Source organism: Arachis stenosperma, chromosome 2 (assembly GCF_014773155.1).
Source record: "Arachis stenosperma cultivar V10309 chromosome 2, arast.V10309.gnm1.PFL2, whole genome shotgun sequence".
Lineage (NCBI taxonomy): Eukaryota > Viridiplantae > Streptophyta > Magnoliopsida > Fabales > Fabaceae > Arachis > Arachis stenosperma.
The window spans coordinates 76,167,701-76,185,481 of NC_080378.1; the positions used below are offsets into that span (position 1 = coordinate 76,167,701).

Here is a 17,781-nt window from a genome sequence, read left to right on the forward strand (position 1 = left end):
TTCTTGCAGCTTGTACCTCAAAGATCCCTAGCTTCTCCATTACAGAGAGAGGCATGAGGTTCACACTTAACCCTAAGTCACACAAGGCCTTCTTGAAGGTCATGGTGCCTATGGTACAAGGTATGGAAAACTTCCCAGGATCTTGTCTCTTTTGAGGTAATTTCTGCCTAGACAAGTCATCCAGTTCTTTGGTGAGCAAAGGAGGTTCATCATCCCAAGTCTCATTTCCAAATAACTTGTCATTTAGCTTCATGATTGCTCCAAGGTAGTTAGAAACTTGCTCTTCAGTGACATACTCATCCTCTTCAGAGGAAGAATACTCATCAGAGCTCATGAAAGGCAGAAGTAAGTCCAATGGAATCTCTATGGTCTCATTTTGAGCCTCAGATTTCCACGGTCCCTCATTGGGGAACTCAGAAGAGGTTGGTGCACGCCCACTGAGGTCTTCCTCAGTGGCGTCCACCTCCTCTCTTTCCTCTCCATATTCGGCCATGGTTATGGCCTTGCACTCTCCTTTTGGATTTTCTTCTGTGTTGCTTGGGAGAGTACTAGGAGGGAGTTCAGTAATTTTCTTGCTCAGCTGACCCACTTGTCCTTCCAAATTTCTGATGGAGGACCATGTTTCATTCATGAAACTTTGAGTGGTTTTGATTAGATCAGAGACTATTGTTGCTAAGTCAGAGGTATTCTGTTTAGAACTCTCTGTCTGTTGCTGAGAAGATGATGGAAAAGGCTTGCCATTGCTAAACCTGTTTCTTCCACCATTATTGTTATTGAAACCTTGTTGAGGTCTCTCTTGATTCTTCCATGAGAAATTTGGGTGATTTCTCCATGAAGAATTATAGGTGTTTCCATAGGGTTCTCCTAGGTAATTCACCTCTTCCATTGAAGGGTTCTCAGGATCATAAGCTTCTTCCTCAGATGAAGCATCCTTAGTACTGCCAGGTGCATTTTGCATTCCAGACAGACTTTGAGAAATCAAATTGACTTGTTGAGTCAATATCTTATTCTGAGCCAGTATGGCATTCAGAGTATCAATCTCAAGAACTCCTTTCTTCTGACTTGTCCCATTGTTCACAGGATTCCTAGAAGTGTACATGAATTGGTTATTTGCAACCATCTCAATTAGTTCCTGAGCCTCTGTAGGCGTCTTCTTCAGATGAAGAGATCCTCCAGCAGAGCTATCCAAAGACATCTTGGATAGTTCAGAGAGACCATCATAGAAAATACCTATGATGCTCCATTCAGAAAGCATGTCTGAGGGACATTTTCTGATTAATTGTTTGTATCTTTCCCAAGCTTCATAGAGGGATTCTCCATCCTTCTGTCTGAAGGTTTGGACTTCCACTCTAAGCTTACTCCATTTTTGAGGTGGAAAGAACTTTGCCAAGAAGGCATTGACTAGCTTTTCCCAAGAGTCCAGGCTATCTTTAGGTTGTGAATCCAACCATATTCTAGCTCTGTCTCTTACAGCAAAAGGGAATAGCATCAGTCTGTAGACCTCAGGGTCAACCCCATTAGTCTTGACTGTGTCACAGATTTGCAAGAACTCAGCTAAAAACTGATGAGGGTCTTCCATTGGAAGTCCATGGAATTTGCAATTCTGTTGCATTAGAGAAACTAATTGAGGTTTAAGCTCAAAGTTGTTTGCTCCAATGGCAGGGATAGAGATGCTTCTCCCATAGAAGTTGGGAGTAGGTGCAGTAAAGTCACCCAGCACTTTCCTTGCATTGTTGGCATTGTTGTTGTTTTCGGCTGCCATGTGTTCTTCTCCTTTGAAGAATTCGGTCAGGTCCTCTAAAGAGAGTTGTGCTTTGGCTTCTCTTAACTTTCTCTTCAAGGTCCTTTCAGGTTCAGGGTCCGCTTCAACAAGAATGCCTTTGTCTCTGCTCCTGCTCATATGAAAGAGAAGAGAACAAGAAAATGTGGAATCCTCTATGTCACAGTATAGAGATTCCTTGAGGTGTCAGAGGAAAAGAAAAAATAGAAGAAAGAAGGTAGAAGAATTCGAACTTGATGAGATAAAGTTCGAATTGTGCATTAAGAAGGAGTAGTACTCCATAAATAGAAGGATGTGAGAAGGAGGGAAGAGAATTTTCGAAAATTAATTAGAAAGATGTCAAAAACATTTTAAAAATTGATTGATAATTTTCGAAAATTGAAAGTGGAAAAGAAATCAAGTGATTTTTGAAAAAGATTTTGAAATTAGAAGTTAAAAAGATTTGATTGAAAACTGATTTTGAAAAAGATGTGATTAAAGAGATATGATTGAAAAGATTTGATTTGAAAACAATTTTAAAAGATATGTTTTGAAAACAATTTTTAAAAGATTTGATTTTGAAAATCAATGACTTGTCTAACAAGAAAAGATATGATTCAAACATTAAACCTTCCTCAACAGAAAAGGCAACATATTTGAGATGTTCAATCAAATCATTAATTGTTGGTAAGTATCTTTGAAAAAGGAAAGGAATTGATTTTGAAAACATTTGATTGAAAAGATATGATTTGAAAAAGATTTGATTTTGAAAAGCTTAGAAAACTTGAAAAAAAATGATTTGAAAAACAAAATCTTCCCCTTTTGCCATCCTGGCGTTAAACGCCCAGAATGGCCTCCATTCTGGCGTTTAACGCCCAAAATGCACCCTTTTTGGGCGTTAAACGCCCAACCAGGTACCCTGGCTGGCGTTTAAACGCCAGTCTGTCCTTCTTCACTGGGCGTTTTGAACGCCCAGCTTTTTCTGTATAATTCCTCTGCAGCATGTTCTGAATCTTCAATTCTTTGTATTATTGACTTGAAAAGACACAAATTAAAAATATTTTTGGATTTTTAATAATCAAAATGCAACAAGAATGAAATAACAATGCATGCAAGACACCAAACTTAGCAGTTTGTATACTACTGACACTATATGAGACGCATAAACACTCAAGCCAAAAGAATTCAAAGATCAGAGTAAGAAATCATCAAGAATTACTTGAAGATCCTTAAGATACATGAATGAATGTATGCAATTGACACCAAACTTAAGATGAGACTAGTGTCTCAACAAGGAACATAACATATTTTTGGTTTTTATGAAATTTTTTTGATTTTTTTTTGTGTTTTTCGAAAATTGAGTGGAAAAAGATATCAAAATTCTTAATGAGAATTCCAGGAATCAGCGCAATGCTAGTCTAAGACTCCGGTCCAGGAATTAGACATGGCTTCACAGCCAGCCAAGCTTTCAAAGAAAGCTTCGGTCCAAAACACTAGACATGGCCAAAGGCCAGCCAAGCCTTAGCAGATCACTGCTCCAAAAGCAAGATTGATAAAAATCAACAAGCTCTTGTGATGATAAGTTGAAACCTCGGTCCAATGAGATTAGACATGGCTTCACAGCCAGCCAGACTTCAACAAATCATCATGAAACTCTAGAATTCATCTTCAAGAATTTTGAAAAAAAAATACCTAATCTAAGCAACAAGATGAACCTTCAGTTGTCCAAACTTAACAATCCCCGGCAACGGCGCCAAAAACTTGGTGCTGTTGCCGGATCTTGGCACTGATGTTACCAAAAGCTTGCTCAAAACTTGAACAATCCCCGGCAACGGCGCCAAAAACTTGGTGCGCGAAATTGTGAACAATACTTTTCACAACTCTCATAATCCCCGGTCATGAACTCCAAAAACTTGGTAGTTCAATTCCATGGCATTACACAACTTCGCACAACTAACCAGCAAGTGCACTGGGTCATCCAAGTAATACCTTACGTGAGTAAGGGTCGATCCCACGGAGATTGTTAGTATGAAGCAAGCTATGGTCATCTTGCAAATCTTAGTCAGGCAGACTCAAATGTATATGGTGATGAACGAAAATATCATAAAAGATAAAGATAGAGGTACTTATGTAATTCATTGGTAGGAACTTCAGATAAGCGCATGAAGATGCCTTCCCTTCCGTCTCTCTGCTTTCCTACTGTCTTCATCCAATCCTTCTTACTCCTTTCCATGGCAAGCTCGTGTAGGGTTTCACCGTTGTCAATGGCTACCTCCCATCCTCTCAGTGAAAGCGATTGCATATGCTCTGTCACAGCATAGCGGAATTCAGCTGTCGGTTCTCGGTCAGGCCGGAATAATATCCATCGATACTTTTGCCTCTGTCACTAACGCCCCGCCTGCTAGGAGTTTGAAGCACGTCACAGTCATTCAGTCATTGAATCCTACTCAGAATACCACAGACAAGGTTAGACCTTCCGGATTCTCTTGAATGCTGCCATCAGTTCTCGCCTATACCACGAAGACTCTGATCTCACGGAATGGTTGGCTCGTTTGTCAGGCGAGCACTCGGTTGTCAGGCGATCAACCATGCATCGTGCAATCAGGAATCCAAGAGACATTCACTAGAGCCTTGGTTGCTTGTAGAACAAAAGTGGTTGTCAGTCACCTTGTTCATAAGTGAGAATGATGATGAGTGTCACGGATCATCACATTCATCAAGTTGAAGAACAAGTGATATCTTGGACAAAGAACAAGCGGAATTGAATGGAAGAACAATAGTAATTGCATTAATACTCGAGGTACAGCAGAGCTCCACACCTTAATCTATGGTGTGTAGAAACTCCACCGTTGAAAATACATAAGCATAAGGTCTAGGCATGGCCGAATGGCCAGCCTCCCAATGATCTAAGATAGCATAAAACGAAGATAGCTACCAAAAGTCCTCTAATACAATAGTAAAAGGTCCTACTTATAGATAACTAGTAGCCTAAGGTTTACAGAAATGAGTAAATGACATAAAAATCCACTTCCGGGCCCACTTGGTGTGTGCTTGGGCTGAGCAATGAAGCATTTCGTGTAGAGACTCTTCTTGGAGTTAAACGCCAGCTTTTATGCCAGTTTGGGCGTTTAACTCCCATTTGGGTGCCAGTTCCAGCGTTTAACGCTGGGATTTCTTGAGGTGACTTTGAACGCCGGTTTGGGCCATCAAATCTTGGGCAAAGTATGGACTATCATATATTGCTGGAAAGCCCAGGATGTCTACTTTCCAACGCCGTTGAGAGCGCGCCAATTGGGCTTCTGTAGCTCCAGAAAATCCACTTCGAGTGCAGGGAGGTCAGAATCCAACAGCATCTGCAGTCCTTTTCAGTCTCTGAATCAGATTTTTGCTCAGAACCTTCAATTTCAGCCAGAAAATACCTGAAATCACAGAAAAACACACAAACTCATAGTAAAGTCCAGAAAAGTGAATTTTAACTAAAAACTAATAAAAATATACTAAAAACTCAACTAAAACTACCAAAAACATACTAAAAACAATGCCAAAAAGTGTATAAATTATACGCTCATCACAACACCAAACTTAAATTGTTGCTTGTCCTCAAGCAACTGAAAATCAAATAAGATAAAAAGAAGAGAATATGCAATGAATTCCAAAAACATCTATGAAGATCAGTATTAATTAGATGAGCGGGGCTTTTAGCTTTTTGCCTCTGAACAGTTTTGGCATCTCACTCTATCCTTTGAAATTCAGAATGGTTGGCTTCTTTAGGAACTCAGAATCCAGATAGTGTTATTGATTCTCCTAGTTAAGTAAGATGATTCTTGAACACAGCTACTTATTGAGTCTTGGCCGTGGCCCAAAGCACTCTGTCTTCCAGTATTACCACCGGATACATACATGCCACAGACACATAATTGGGTGAACCTTTTCAGATTGTGACTCAGCTTTGCTAAAGTCCCCAATTAGAGGTGTCCAGGGTTCTTAAGCACACTCTTTTTGCCTTGGATCACAACTTTATTCTTTCTTTTTCTTTCTTTTTCTCTTCTCTTTTTTTTTCGGTTTTCTTCTTTCTTTTTTTTTTCGCTTGCTTTCTCTCCTTCTTTTTTTTTTTTTTGTATTCACTGCTTTTTCTTGCTTCAAGAATCATTTTTAATGATTTTTCAGATCCTCAGTAACATGTCTCCTTTTTCATCATTCTTTCAAGAGCCAACCTTCATGAACTACAAATTCAAGATACATATGCACTGTTTAAGCATACATTCAGAGAACAAGAGTATTGCCACCACATCAAAATAATTAAACTATTATAAAATTCAAAATTCATGCAATTCTTTCCTTTTTTCTCAATTAAGCACGTTTTTATTCAAGAAAGGTGATGGATTCATAGGACATTCATAACTTTAAGGCATAGACACTAAGACACTAATGATCACAAGACACAAACATGGATAAACATAAGCATAAAATTCGAAAAACAGAAGAATAAAGAACAAGAAAATTAAAGAACGGGTCCACCTTAGTGATGGCGGCTCTTTCTTCTTCTTGAAGATCCTATGGAGTGCTTGAGCTCCTCAATGTCTCTTCCTTGTCTTTGTTGCTCCTCCCTCATGATTCTTTGATCTTCTCTAATTTCATGGAGGATGATGGAGTGTTCTTGATGCTCCACCCTTAGTTGTCCCATGTTGGAACTCAATTCTCCTAGGGAGGTGTTTAGTTGCTCCCAATAGTTTTGTGGAGGAAAGTGCATCCCTTGAGGTATCTCAGGGATCTCATGATGAGAGGGGTCTCTTGTGTGCTCCATCCTTTTCTTGGTGATGGGCTTGTCCTCATCAATAGGGGTAACTCCAACTGAATAACAGAGGTGACAAATGAGATGAGGAAAGGCTAGCCTTGCCAAGGTGGAAGACTTGTCCGCCACTTTATAGAGTTCTTGGGCTATAACCTCATGAACTTCCACTTCTTCTCCAATCATAATGCTATGAATCATGATGGCCCGGTCTAGAGTAACTTCGGACCGGTTGCTAGTGGGAATGATTGAGCGTTGGATGAACTCCAACCATCCTCTAGCCACGGGTTTGAGGTCATGCCTTCTCAATTGAACCGGCTTGCCTCTTGAATCTCTCTTCCATTGTGCGCCCTCTTCACATATGACTGTGAGGACTTGGTCCAACCTTTGATCAAAGTTGACCCTTCTTGTGTAAGGATGTTCATCTCCTTGCATCATAGGCAAGTTGAACGCTACCCTCACACTTTCCGGACTGAAATCCAAGTATTTCCCCCGAACCATAGTAAGATAATTCTTTGGATTCGGGTTCACACTTTGATCATGGTTCTTGGTGATCCATGCATTGGCATAGAACTCTTGAACCATCAAGATTCCGACTTGTTGAATGGGGTTGGTAAGAACTTCCCAACCTCTTCTTCGGATCTCATGTCGGATCTCCGGATATTCACCCTTTTTGAGTGAAAAGGGGACCTCAGGGATCACCTTCTTCAAGGCCACAACTTCATAGAAGTGGTCTTGATGCACCCTTGAGATGAATCTATCCATCTCCCATGACTCGGAGGTGGAAGCTTTTGCCTTCCCTTTCCTCTTTCTAGAGGTTTCTCCGGCCTTGGATGCCATAAATGGTTATGGAAAATGAAAAAGCAACGCTTTTGCCACACCAAACTTAAAAGGTTTGCTCGTCCTCGAGCAAAAGAAGAAAGAAGAGAGTAGAAGAAGAAGAAATGAGGAGAAAGGGAATGGCTTTGTATTCGGCCAAAGAAGGGGAGAAGTGGTGTTTAGGTTGTGTGAAAATGAAGGAGTGAAGAAGGGTATTTATAGGAGAGAGGGGAGATGGAGTTCGGCCATTATGGGTGGGTTTGGGTGGGAAAGTGGTTTGAATTTGAATGGAAGGTTAGGTGGGGTTTTATGAAGGATGGATGTGAGTGGTGAAGAGAAAGATGGGATTTGATAGGTGAAGGGTTTTTGGGGAAGAGGTATTGAGGTGATTGGTGAATGGGGGAAGAAGAGAGAGAGTGGTGGTGGGGTAGGTGGGGGTCCTGTGGGGTCCACAGATCCTGTGGTGTCAAGGAAAAGTCATCCCTGCACCAAATGTTGCTCAAAATCACGTTTTGAGCCATTTCTGGCGTTAAACGCCGGGCTGGTGCCCATTCCTGGCGTTTAACGCCAGGTTCTTGCCCTTTTCTGGCGTTTAACGCCAGTCTGGTGCCCCTTTCTGGCGTTAAACGCCCAGAATGGTGCCAGACTGGGCGTTAAACGCCCAACTGCTAGCCTCACTGGCGTTTAAACGCCAGCAACATCTTCCTCCAGGGTGTGCTGTTTTTCTTCCTGTTTTTCATTTTGTTTTTGCTTTTTTCATTGATTTTGTGACTTCTCATGATCATCAACCTACAAAAAAAAAAAATAAAATAACAAAAGGAAATAGTTAATTATAAAACATTGGGTTGCCTCCCAACAAGCGCTTCTTTAATGTCATTAGCTTGACAGAGGACTCTCATGGAGCCTCACAGATACTCAGAGTCATGTTGGAACCTCCCAACACCAAACTTAGAGTTTGACTGTGGGGGTTCAACACCAAACTTAGAGTTTGGTTGTGGCCTCCCAACACCAAAGTTAGAGTTTGACTGTGGGGGCTCTGTTTGGCTCTGTTTTGAGAGAAGCTCTTCATGCTTCTTCTCCATGGTGACAGAGGGATATCCTTGAGCCTTAAACACCAAGGATTTTTCATTCACTTGAATGATTAGTTCACCTCTATCAACATCAATCACAGCCTTTGCTGTGGCTAGGAAGGGTCTGCCAAGGATGATGGTTTCATCCATGCACTTCCCAGTCTCTAGGACTATGAAATCAGTAGGGATGTAATGGTCTTCAACTTTTACCAAAACATTCTCTACAAGTCCATGAGCTTGTTTTCTTGAGTTGTCTGCCATCTCTAGTGAGATTCTTGCAGCTTGTACCTCAAAGATCCCTAGCTTCTCCATTACAGAGAGAGGCATGAGGTTCACACTTGACCCTAAGTCACACAAGGCCTTCTTGAAGGTCATGGTGCCTATGGTACAAGGTATGGAAAACTTCCCAGGATCTTGTCTCTTTTGAGGTAATTTCTGCCTAGACAAGTCATCCAGTTCTTTGGTGAGCAAAGGAGGTTCATCATCCCAAGTCTCATTTCCAAATAACTTGTCATTTAGCTTCATGATTGCTCCAAGGTAGTTAGAAACTTGCTCTTCAGTGACATACTCATCCTCTTCAGAGGAAGAATACTCATCAGAGCTCATGAAAGGCAGAAGTAAGTCCAATGGAATCTCTATGGTCTCATTTTGAGCCTCAGATTTCCACGGTCCCTCATTGGGGAACTCAGAAGAGGTTGGTGCACGCCCACTGAGGTCTTCCTCAGTGGCGTCCACCTCCTCTCTTTCCTCTCCATATTCGGCCATGGTTATGGCCTTGCACTCTCCTTTTGGATTTTCTTCTGTGTTGCTTGGGAGAGTACTAGGAGGGAGTTCAGTAATTTTCTTGCTCAGCTGACCCACTTGTCCTTCCAAATTTCTGATGGAGGACCGTGTTTCATTCATGAAACTTTGAGTGGTTTTGATTAGATCAGAGACTATTGTTGCTAAGTCAGAGGTATTCTGTTTAGAACTCTCTGTCTGTTGCTGAGAAGATGATGGAAAAGGCTTGCCATTGCTAAACCTGTTTCTTCCACCATTATTGTTATTGAAACCTTGTTGAGGTCTCTCTTGATTCTTCCATGAGAAATTTGGGTGATTTCTCCATGAAGAATTATAGGTGTTTCCATAGGGTTCTCCTAGGTAATTCACCTCTTCCATTGAAGGGTTCTCAGGATCATAAGCTTCTTCCTCAGATGAAGCATCCTTAGTACTGCCAGGTGCATTTTGCATTCCAGACAGACTTTGAGAAATCAAATTGACTTGTTGAGTCAATATCTTATTCTGAGCCAGTATGGCATTCAGAGTATCAATCTCAAGAACTCCTTTCTTCTGACTTGTCCCATTGTTCACAGGATTCCTAGAAGTGTACATGAATTGGTTATTTGCAACCATCTCAATTAGTTCCTGAGCCTCTGTAGGCGTCTTCTTCAGATGAAGAGATCCTCCAGCAGAGCTATCCAAAGACATCTTGGATAGTTCAGAGAGACCATCATAGAAAATACCTATGATGCTCCATTCAGAAAGCATGTCTGAGGGACATTTTCTGATTAATTGTTTGTATCTTTCCCAAGCTTCATAGAGGGATTCTCCATCCTTCTGTCTGAAGGTTTGGACTTCCACTCTAAGCTTACTCTATTTTTGAGGTGGAAAGAACTTTGCCAAGAAGGCATTGACTAGCTTTTCCCAAGAGTCCATGCTATCTTTAGGTTGTGAATCCAACCATATTCTAGCTCTGTCTCTTACAGCAAAAGGGAATAGCATCAGTCTGTAGACCTCAGGGTCAACCCCATTAGTCTTGACTGTGTCACAGATTTGCAAGAACTCAGCTAAAAACTGATGAGGGTCTTCCATTGGAAGTCCATGGAATTTGCAATTCTGTTGCATTAGAGAAACTAATTGAGGTTTAAGCTCAAAGTTGTTTGCTCCAATGGCAGGGATAGAGATGCTTCTCCCATAGAAGTTGGGAGTAGGTGCAGTAAAGTCACCCAGCACTTTCCTTGCATTGTTGGCATTGTTGTTGTTTTCGGCTGCCATGTGTTCTTCTCCTTTGAAGAATTCGGTCAGGTCCTCTAAAGAGAGTTGTGCTTTGGCTTCTCTTAGCTTTCTCTTCAAGGTCCTTTCAGGTTCAGGGTCCGCTTCAACAAGAATGCCTTTGTCTCTGCTCCTGCTCATATGAAAGAGAAGAGAACAAGAAAATGTGGAATCCTCTATGTCACAGTATAGAGATTCCTTGAGGTGTCAGAGGAAAAGAAAAAATAGAAGAAAGAAGGTAGAAGAATTCGAACTTGATGAGATAAAGTTCGAATTGTGCATTAAGAAGGAGTAGTACTCCATAAATAGAAGGATGTGAGAAGGAGGGAAGAGAATTTTCGAAAATTAATTAGAAAGATGTCAAAAACATTTTAAAATTGATTGATAATTTTCGAAAATTGAAAGTGGAAAAGAAATCAAGTGATTTTTGAAAAGATTTTGAAATTAGAAGTTAAAAAGATTTGATTGAAAACTGATTTTGAAAAGATGTGATTAAAGAGATATGATTGAAAAGATTTGATTTGAAAACAATTTTAAAAGATATGTTTTGAAAACAATTTTTAAAAGATTTGATTTTGAAAATCAATGACTTGTCTAACAAGAAAAGATATGATTCAAACATTAAACCTTCCTCAACAGAAAAGGCAACATATTTGAGATGTTCAATCAAATCATTAATTGTTGGTAAGTATCTTTGAAAAAGGAAAGGAATTGATTTTGAAAACATTTGATTGAAAAGATATGATTTGAAAAAGATTTGATTTTGAAAAGCTTAGAAAACTTGAAAAAAAATGATTTGAAAAACAAAATCTTCCCCTTTTGCCATCCTGGCGTTAAACGCCCAGAATGGCCTCCATTCTGGCGTTTAACGCCCAAAATGCACCCTTTTTGGGCGTTAAACGCCCAACCAGGTACCCTGGCTGGCGTTTAAACGCCAGTCTGTCCTTCTTCACTGGGCGTTTTGAACGCCCAGCTTTTTCTGTATAATTCCTCTGCAGCATGTTCTGAATCTTCAATTCTTTGTATTATTGACTTGAAAAGACACAAATTAAAAATATTTTTGGATTTTTAATAATCAAAATGCAACAAGAATGAAATAACAATGCATGCAAGACACCAAACTTAGCAGTTTGTATACTACTGACACTATATGAGACGCATAAACACTCAAGCCAAAAGAATTCAAAGATCAGAGTAAGAAATCATCAAGAATTACTTGAAGATCCTTAAGATACATGAATGAATGTATGCAATTGACACCAAACTTAAGATGAGACTAGTGTCTCAACAAGGAACATAACATATTTTTGGTTTTTATGAAATTTTTTTGATTTTTTTGTGTTTTTCGAAAATTAAGTGGAAAAAAATATCAAAATTCTTAATGAGAATTCCAGGAATCAGTGCAATGCTAGTCTAAGACTCCGGTCCAGGAATTAGACATGGCTTCACAGCCAGCCAAGCTTTCAAAGAAAGCTTCGGTCCAAAACACTAGACATGGCCAAAGGCCAGCCAAGCCTTAGCAGATCACTGCTCCAAAAGCAAGATTGATAAAGATCAACAAGCTCTTGTGATGACAAGTTGAAACCTCGGTCCAATGAGATTAGACATGGCTTCACAGCCAGCCAGACTTCAACAAATCATCATGAAACTCTAGAATTCATCTTCAAGAATTTCGAAAAAAGAATACCTAATCTAAGCAACAAGATGAACCTTCAGTTGTCCAAACTTAACAATCCCCGGCAACGGTGCCAAAAACTTGGTGCTGTTGCCGGATCTTGGCACTGATGTTACCAAAAGCTTGCTCAAAACTTGAACAATCCCCGGCAACGGCGCCAAAAACTTGGTGCGCGAAATTGTGAACAATACTTTTCACAACTCTCATAATCCCCGGTCATGAACTCCAAAAACTTGGTAGTTCAATTCCATGGCATTACACAACTTCGCACAACTAACCAGCAAGTGCACTGGGTCGTCCAAGTAATACCTTACGTGAGTAAGGGTCGATCCCACGGAGATTGTTAGTATGAAGCAAGCTATGGTCATCTTGCAAATCTTAGTCAGGCAGACTCAAATGTATATGGTGATGAACGAAAATATCATAAAAGATAAAGATAGAGGTACTTATGTAATTCATTGGTAGGAACTTCAGATAAGCGCATGAAGATGCCTTCCCTTCCGTCTCTCTGCTTTCCTACTGTCTTCATCCAATCCTTCTTACTCCTTTCCATGGCAAGCTCGTGTAGGGTTTCACCGTTGTCAATGGCTACCTCCCATCCTCTCAGTGAAAGCGATTGCATATGCTCTGTCACAACATAGCGGAATTCAGCTGTCGGTTCTCGGTCAGGCCGGAATAATATCCATCGATACTTTTGCCTCTGTCACTAACGCCCCGCCTGCTAGGAGTTTGAAGCACGTCACAGTCATTCAGTCATTGAATCCTACTCAGAATACCACAGACAAGGTTAGACCTTCCGGATTCTCTTGAATGCTGCCATCAGTTCTCGCCTATACCACGAAGACTCTGATCTCACGGAATGGTTGGCTCGTTTGTCAGGCGAGCACTCGGTTGTCAGGTGATCAACCATGCATCGTGCAATCAGGAATCCAAGAGACATTCACTAGAGCCTTGGTTGCTTGTAGAACAAAAGTGGTTGTCAGTCACCTTGTTCATAAGTGAGAATGATGATGAGTGTCACGGATCATCACATTCATCAAGTTGAAGAACAAGTGATATCTTGGACAAAGAACAAGCGGAATTGAATGGAAGAACAATAGTAATTGCATTAATACTCGAGGTACAGCAGAGCTCCACACCTTAATCTATGGTGTGTAGAAACTCCACCGTTGAAAATACATAAGCATAAGGTCTAGGCATGGCCGAATGGCCAGCCTCCCAATGATCTAAGATAGCATAAAACGAAGATAGCTACCAAAAGTCCTCTAATACAATAGTAAAAGGTCCTACTTATAGATAACTAGTAGCCTAAGGTTTACAGAAATGAGTAAATGACATAAAAATCCACTTCCGGGCCCACTTGGTGTGTGCTTGGGCTGAGCAATGAAGCAATTTCGTGTAGAGACTCTTCTTGGAGTTAAACGCCAGCTTTTATGCCAGTTTGGGCGTTTAACTCCCATTTGGGTGCCAGTTCCAGCGTTTAACGCTGGGATTTCTTGAGGTGACTTTGAACGCCGGTTTGGGCCATCAAATCTTGGGCAAAGTATGGACTATCATATATTGCTGGAAAGCCCAGGATGTCTACTTTCCAACGCCGTTGAGAGCGCGCCAATTGGGCTTCTGTAGCTCCAGAAAATCCACTTCGAGTGCAGGGAGGTCAGAATCCAACAGCATCTGCAGTCCTTTTCAGTCTCTGAATCAGATTTTTGCTCAGAACCTTCAATTTCAGCCAGAAAATACCTGAAATCACAGAAAAACACACAAACTCATAGTAAAGTCCAGAAAAGTGAATTTTAACTAAAAACTAATAAAAATATACTAAAAACTCAACTAAAACTACCAAAAACATACTAAAAACAATGCCAAAAAGTGTATAAATTATCCGCTCATCAGAGGGGTCTCTTGTGTGCTCCATCCTTTTCTTGGTGATGGGCTTGTCCTCATCAATAGGGGTATCTCCTTCTATGTCAACTCCAACTGAATAACAGAGGTGACAAATGAGATGAGGAAAGGCTAGCCTTGCCAAGGTGGAAGACTTGTCCGCCACTTTATAGAGTTCTTGGGCTATAACCTCATGAACTTCCACTTCTTCTCCAATCATAATGCTATGAATCATGATGGCCCGGTCTAGAGTAACTTCGGACCGGTTGCTAGTGGGAATGATTGAGCGTTGGATGAACTCCAACCATCCTCTAGCCACGGGTTTGAGGTCATGCCTTCTCAATTGAACCGGCTTGCCTCTTGAATCTCTCTTCCATTGTGCGCCCTCTTCACATATGACTGTGAGGACTTGGTCCAACCTTTGATCAAAGTTGACCCTTCTTGTGTAAGGATGTTCATCTCCTTGCATCATAGGCAAGTTGAACGCTACCCTCACACTTTCCGGACTGAAATCCAAGTATTTCCCCCGAACCATAGTAAGATAACTCTTTGGATTCGGGTTCACACTTTGATCATGGTTCTTGGTGATCCATGCATTGGCATAGAACTCTTGAACCATCAAGATTCCGACTTGTTGAATGGGGTTGGTAAGAACTTCCCAACCTCTTCTTCGGATCTCATGTCGGATCTCCGGATATTCACCCTTTTTGAGTGAAAAGGGGACCTTAGGGATCACCTTCTTCAAGGCCACAACTTCATAGAAGTGGTCTTGATGCACCCTTGAGATGAATCTATCCATCTCCCATGACTCGGAGGTGGAAGCTTTTGCCTTCCCTTTCCTCTTTCTAGAGGTTTCTCCGGCCTTGGATGCCATAAATGGTTATGGAAAACGAAAAAGCAACGCTTTTGCCACACCAAACTTAAAAGGTTTGCTCGTCCTCGAGCAAAAGAAGAAAGAAGAGAGTAGAAAAAGAAGAAATGAGGAGAAAGGGAATGGCTTTGTATACGGCCAAAGAAGGGGAGAAGTGGTGTTTAGGTTGTGTGAAAATAAAGGAGTGAAGAAGGGTATTTATAGGAGAGAGGGGAGATGGAGTTCGGCCATTATGGGTGAGTTTGGGTGGTAAAGTGGTTTGAATTTGAATGGAAGGTTAGGTGGGGTTTTATGAAGGATGGATGTGAGTGGTGAAGAGAAAGATGGGATTTGATAGGTGAAGGGTTTTTGGGGAAGAGGTATTGAGGTGATTGGTGAATGGGGGAAGAAGAGAGAGAGTGGTGGTGGGGTAGGTGGGGGTCCTGTGGGGTCCACAGATCCTGTGGTGTCAAGGAAAAGTCATCCCTGCACCAAATGTTGCTCAAAATCACGTTTTGAGCCATTTCTGGCGTTAAACGCCGGGCTGGTGCCCATTCCTGGCGTTTAACGCCAGGTTCTTGCCCTTTTCTGGCGTTTAACGCCAGTCTGGTGCCCCTTTCTGGCGTTAAACGCCCAGAATGGTGCCAGACTGGGCGTTAAATGCCCAACAGCTAACCTCACTGGCGTTTAAACGCCAGTAACATCTTCCTCCAGGGTGTGCTGTTTTTCTTCCTTTTTTCATTTTGTTTTTGCTTTTTTCATTGATTTTGTGACTTCTCATGATCATCAACCTACAAAAAAAAGATAAAATAACAAAAGGAAATAGTTAATTATAAAACATTGGGTTGCCTCCCAACAAGCGCTTCTTTAATGTCATTAGCTTGACAGAGGACTCTCATGGAGCCTCACAGATACTCAGAGTCATGTTGGAACCTCCCAACACCAAACTTAGAGTTTGACTGTGGGGGTTCAACACCAAACTTAGAGTTTGGTTGTGGCCTCCCAACACCAAACTTAGAGTTTGACTGTGGGGGCTATGTTTGGCTCTGTTTTGAGAGAAGCTCTTCATGCTTCTTCTCCATGGTGACAGAGGGATATCCTTGAGCCTTAAACACCAAGGATTTTTCATTCACTTGAATGATCAGTTCACCTCTATCAACATCAATCACAGCCTTTGCTGTGGCTAGGAAGGGTCTGCCAAGGATGATGGTTTCATCCATGCACTTCCCAGTCTCTAGGACTATGAAATCAGTAGGGATGTAATGGTCTTCAACTTTTACCAAAACATTCTCTATAAGTCCATGAGCTTGTTTTCTTGAGTTGTCTGCCATCTCTAGTGAGATTTTTGCAGCTTGCACCTCAAAGATCCCTAGCTTCTCCATTACAGAGAGAGGCATGAGGTTCACACTTGACCCTAAGTCACACAAGGCCTTCTTGAAGGTCATGGTGCCTATGGTAGAAGGTATGGAAAACTTCCCAGGATCTTGTCTCTTTTGAGGTAATTTCTGCCTAGATAAGTCATCCAGTTCTTTGGTGAGCAAAGGAGGTCCATCTTCCCAAGTCTCATTTCCAAATAACTTGTCATTTAGCTTCATGATTGCTCCAAGGTATTTAGCAACTTGCTCTTCAGTGACATACTCATCCTCTTCAGAGGAAGAATACTCATCAGAGCTCATGAAAGGCAGAAGTAAGTCCAATGGAATCTCTATGGTCTCATTTTGAGCCTCAGATTTCCATGGTTCCTCATTGGGGAACTCAGAGGAGGTTGGTGCACGCCCACTGAGGTCTTCCTCAGTGGCGTCCACCTCCTCTCTTTCCTCTCCATATTCGGCCATGGTTATGGCTTTGCACTCTCTTTTTGGATTTTCTTCTGTGTTGCTTGGGAGAGTACTAGGAGGGAGTTCAGTAATTTTCTTGCTCAGCTGACCCACTTGTCCTTCCAAATTTCTGATGGAGGACCGTGTTTCATTCATGAAACTTTGAGTGGTTTTGATTAGATCAGAGACTATTGTTGCTAAGTCAGAGGTATTCTGTTTAGAACTCTCTGTCTGTTGCTGAGAAGATGATGGAAAAGCCTTGCCATTGCTAAACCTGTTTCTTCCACCATTATTGTTATTGAAACCTTGTTGAGGTCTCTCTTGATTCTTCCATGAGAAATTTGGGTGATTTCTCCATGAAGAATTATAGGTGTTTCCATAGGGTTCTCCTAGGTAATTCACCTCTTCCATTGAAGGGTTCTCAGGATCATAAGCTTCTTCCTCAGATGAAGCATCCTTAGTACTGCCAGGTGCATTTTGCATTCCAGACAGACTTTGAGAAATCAAATTGACTTGTTGAGTCAATATCTTATTCTGAGCCAGTATGGCATTCAGAGTATCAATCTCAAGAACTCCTTTCTTCTGACTTGTCCCATTGTTCACAGGATTCCTTTCAGAAGTGTACATGAATTGGTTATTTGCAACCATCTCAATTAGTTCCTGAGCCTCTGTAGGCGTCTTCTTCAGATGAAGAGATCCTCCAGCAGAGCTATCCAAAGACATCTTGGATAGTTCAGAGAGACCATCATAGAAAATACCTATGATGCTCCATTCAGAAAGCATGTCTGAGGGACATTTTCTGATTAATTGTTTGTATCTTTCCCAAGCTTCATAGAGGGATTCTCCATCCTTCTGTCTGAAGGTTTGGACTTCCACTCTAAGCTTACTCCATTTTTGAGGTGGAAAGAACTTTGCCAAGAAGGCATTGACTAGCTTTTCCCAAGAGTCCAGGCTATCTTTAGGTTGTGAATCCAACCATATTCTAGCTCTGTCTCTTACAGCAAAAGGGAATAGCATCAGTCTGTAGACCTCAGGGTCAACCCCATTAGTCTTGACTGTGTCACAGATTTGCAAGAACTCAGCTAAAAAC

At 41.3% G+C, this 17,781-nt stretch overlaps 3 non-coding genes across 3 annotated transcripts; all 3 read left to right on the plus strand.

Annotated features, from left to right (window-relative positions):
• The first annotated feature begins 1,249 nt into the window (after positions 1-1,249).
• LOC130963890 (small nucleolar RNA R71) lies at positions 1,250-1,357 on the plus strand. The gene has a single exon (XR_009080007.1). It is a non-coding gene; the product is annotated as a small nucleolar RNA R71 (small nucleolar RNA).
• An 8,601-nt stretch (positions 1,358-9,958) lies between these two features.
• On the plus strand, positions 9,959-10,066 carry LOC130963891 (small nucleolar RNA R71). The gene has a single exon (XR_009080008.1). It is a non-coding gene; the product is annotated as a small nucleolar RNA R71 (small nucleolar RNA).
• Positions 10,067-17,468: 7,402 nt separating this feature from the next.
• LOC130963892 (small nucleolar RNA R71) lies at positions 17,469-17,576 on the plus strand. Its single transcript, XR_009080009.1, has one exon. It is a non-coding gene; the product is annotated as a small nucleolar RNA R71 (small nucleolar RNA).
• The last annotated feature ends 205 nt before the right edge of the window (positions 17,577-17,781 follow it).